Genomic DNA, 4,591 nt, shown 5'->3' on the forward strand with positions numbered 1-4,591 from the left:
CGCCCACCGTGGGGCTCGAACCCACGACCACAAGGTTAAGAGCCTTGCGCTCTACCAACTGAGCTAGACGGGCTAATTGTTAAATTTAACTAATACATGTTAGTTAATAAAGATTCAACTGGCAAGAGAATGTTTTTTTAAACTATTATTTTTATGCTCTGCATAAGTTTCCACAATAATGAAGTTGTAAATAAGTTTACCAATGACATTGAAGGAGAAAAGTCTTTTAGGGGGATCGATTGAACTTAGAAGGAAGGAAATTTCATGGACAAGAATAATGGTGTATTCTAAAGTAAAAAAATATTGTATTTTTTTCTGTTTCAATTTATGTGATTATGTTTATTGGATACGAAATTTAGAAAAGGAGCAAATCTTTGAAATGTGTGGTCTAAAACAAGCTACAACAATGATATATTTAGTGTAAAATTTCACATGTGGGGCTGGAAAAGGTAATGTGTACGCACAGACCTTACTCCTATCTTGAAAGGTACAAAAATTGTCTCCAACAAACCTCCAGCTCAAGAAAAAGCATAACAAATAATTCGAAAAAAGAAAAAAAAGTGAAAATGGTCAAAAGTAGGTTATAGTCTTATAGATATCAATCATCTCATGAATAGAATGATTATTATAAAATTAATTGTTTTTGAATATTTTATATAAATATGATATTTTTAGAGGATTGATTAAAAATAAAGGGTGTCATTATAAACAACAAATTTCAAGTCGAAAAAAATAATGCTCCGTCAAGACATGAAAATTGAGTGACAAATAGTAGTAATATATTTGATTCAAAGTATAATGAATGTCACAATCTTTATAATAATACTTAATTTTTTCAATAATAATATAAACTTTATAAGTTGAACTTGAATTCGATTTAAATTCAAAAGTACGAGTAGCTTGATTTTGAATCTCCATTATGAACTTTAATTTGAATTATTTCTCATGAACACTTGAATAATTGCCACAAATAATGAATATAGAGTTTACGATAAGTAACTTGATCTTGAACACTTTGGTTGATTTTCTTTCGTTTTCACACTTAAAACTTGATTGCTTGAATTTGTAGAAATATTTGGTTTTTATATATCCACAAGCTCTTTCTTGGTTCTTGTTCTTAATTTCAATCATTTTATGAGTTACAACTTACAAGGACCCATATTTATATTTTTACAGAAGAATATGTGATTTGATTAGTCGATTTAAATTGACTAATTAATTATATTTCTCTGATGACAAGCTCCAATTTTTATTAGCTAAAACATGTCATCTACATACATAACATTATATTATTTCATTTATTTGACTTGAATGGCCACATTATTTTGAACTATTATCTTGAAGTTGATGTAGTCTAAATTATTTTATGAATTTAATTTTTTTTAAAATTTAATGATCATAATTCATAGCTATATAAATTCGAAGAGAGAAAGCGGACAAAGTCAATTTACCCGGTCAAGGGCTGGAGTAGACAAAACTAAATTATGTTTAGATAGTTATTACGTATTATTTCATAATATATCTTATTATATCATATTATGTTATAGATCGTACGTTTTATATCGTTATATAATATCACATATAAAAAATTTGACTGATAAAAGAAAAGTAGAGTACGGAGGTAGAATTACTATAAGAAGATAAGGTAAAGATGTATACAATAAGATTATTAAATAATAACTAAAGATAAATTAATAAGCACTACAAGAAAATAGTGAATTACATGGGGATTAGTATGAAAATTTGCAGGAAAATAAGTTTTCTGGGAATTTTCATACTAATCCCTAGGAAAATCCCCATGTAATTCGCTTTTCCTGTAGTGAAGGTAACGGCATGATCACACTAAATCGGTCGTTACACAAAATGGAACTTTCCATTGTTACCTAACGATGAATTTAAACAATACGATACAATAAAATTAATAACAATCAAAACAAACATTGTATTTAAACTAACAATACAAACAAACTGAGTAACAATCGGATAGGTGTTAGAGAAAGAGAACAACAATATGAATTATAATGGAATAGTTTAGATTTCTCCACCTTTCTGTAAAAGTCTTGGGTTCAAGTTCTTGGGAACGAAAAAAATTGTGTTAAGAGCATCGCTTCTCGAAAATAAATATTATAATGTACAAATCTAAATTTAATTATATCTCAATACCAATATCAAACATTTTTTTAAGAAAATAAACGGTGTCTTGGAGTGTCGGTCCAATTATAACATCACCAACAACAAAGATTGAAAAGTATTTCAATGTGTTCCACTTCTTTTTAATTTGACAAATGGAAAATTCACTTTTGAGAAAAGTGGAGCTCATCGATTATTGCTATCACAAGCTAAAGCACGCACATCACGAAAAGGGCAAAACAATATAATGTTCTTACCAATTTTACCACAGTAAAATGAAGCTAAGGGACTAACATCAGTTGTGATGTAATGGTGAAACTATTTTATTTTTACTATCTTTGAACGGATTTTACAATGCGTAATTCAAACAAAGTGTTACTCTTTCTGTTCAACAGTAACTGTCCACTATTGATTTGGTACACACAGGGACGGACCCACATAGAGTTCACCGGGTGCTCTAGCACCCATTAATCTCGTCTCAGAATATATATATCTAAGTAGAAATTAAGAGGTATTTGTGAGTATATAAAGCACCTAATGAATAAATGATCTAACAGGTCCATTAGCTCTTGGGTGGGTGCTTAATGCTCTTTCGGTGTTGTTGACCGTGGGTTCGAATTTTATGTTTTTTTTTACATTTTTTATTCCGCCACTTTCAGAGTACCGACAACCTTAGAATTTTAGATCCGCGAGTAACATTACTATATTAATCCTAGATTCGCCACTGAGTACACACCTTAAGAAATAATAAATAATAGGAGTAACATTACTATATTACTATTTGAATATATTAAATTTAATACTTTGGTGTGAATGATAACTTCAAATAGTCAAGGGATTAAATTATAGTGTTACTTAATTTGTTGTTTGGTTGGCAAGTCCGGGATAACTTATTCGGGAATTAAGAATTAGTATCAAGTCTCTTCCCTTGGGTGGTATAGTAATCCCGACATAAAATGACTAAATGACAAAAATATTCCTTTAAACACTTTTATACATTACTTTTCATATTCATGAAGGGTATTTTTGTAAACATATATACTGTTCTTAAGATTTATTATTTTCAATACAACAAATCAAACACTCAATAAAAAATAATTTTAGTATAACTTATCTCATCATAACTTATCTCATCATAACTAATCTCATCATAACTAATTTCATCATAACTTGAATTCAAACTAAACGACTCCTGAAAAATGTTTTAAATATTATTTGGCCAGAATTTGGTCAAATGTTTTTTTAAAATAAAATATTTTTTTTAATTTTAAAATAAATTGATGTTTTTTTTCATTTTTTAGTTAAAAGATATTAAAGTTAAAAAGGTAAAAATATTTAAAAAGGTAAAATAACATAGATAAAATATAATTCTGACCAAATTCTGGCCAAAAAGATTTTTTCAAATATTAAATAGTAGGAGTTAATAGCAAGATTAAAAAACATAAAATGATAACTACACTAATTTGGAATTGAGGGAATAATTATTTTTCTTAATTTTGGCAAAAGCATTAGTGCCTAGTGGCCAAATAGACAACTGACAAAACTGCTAACTGCCAAATTCAAAACGCATGACTTATCTGTAAGAAAAAAAAAAAAAAAGTAATGGATTTTTGCCTAATTCGGAAACGACGACGTTTTGTAGACTCAAATTGTCTCATAGTTTGATATTTATTTTTCGAGATTCAAATTATATAGTTAATGTTAGGGAGAATTAGGAAACACTCTTGGATTGATAGTGAGAAAGAATTTTTTTAGATTACTTCACTCTTACTAGAAAATTTGAGAAAGATGAGATAATTGATGTCTTCAAATTTGAAGCAATGAGTAATTATCGATTCATCTTGAATTTGTGATATCGAAGGAAAGTAAGAAATAACTAAAAATAAAATCAATTGATGTTTAGAATACTATGATATTTCATCAAGAACTAACAAACACGTACTATTTTAATTATTTTTTCTTAACTAACACAAAGGAAATGCTCAATTTTGTCTTCATACTATTTAAAATTACTGAATTTCATTTTATTTTTTGGTTAATTTATACGAATTGCTTCATATGAATTATATTTGTCCTTTATTATTAAAAGACTTTATTTCGAAATATGTAAATCTATATGTTTAAATTTTTCGTAGAAAATAAATTCAAATTACCCATCGATTTTGATATCTGGTGATGGTTTTAAAAAAATACATTCCGATCAAAAATTTATTATGATGAATAAAAAGAATGAAACATTTTTTCTTATTATAATAAGAAAGAGATCAATTTTTATAAAAAAAAATTAGACGGGATAAAAGTAATTTTTTTGTGAAACAAAGAAGGGGTTTCATATTTGACCACGAAAATTTAATATTATTCATTTTATTTGAAATTGAAATTTTAAAAGTTGGAATTTGATTATCATTTTTGGAAGAATATTAAAAATTGAATATATTTTTTCTAATCTAATAACTGAAAA

At 27.2% G+C, this 4,591-nt stretch overlaps 1 non-coding gene across 1 annotated transcript; it reads right to left on the minus strand.

Moving 5' to 3' along the window:
• On the minus strand, positions 1-73 carry TRNAK-CUU (transfer RNA lysine (anticodon CUU)). The gene has a single exon. It is a non-coding gene; the product is annotated as a tRNA-Lys (tRNA).
• Between the last annotated feature and the right edge of the window lie 4,518 nt (positions 74-4,591).

This window comes from Solanum stenotomum, chromosome 6 (genome assembly GCF_019186545.1).
Source record: "Solanum stenotomum isolate F172 chromosome 6, ASM1918654v1, whole genome shotgun sequence".
Classification (NCBI taxonomy): Eukaryota; Viridiplantae; Streptophyta; class Magnoliopsida; order Solanales; family Solanaceae; genus Solanum; species Solanum stenotomum.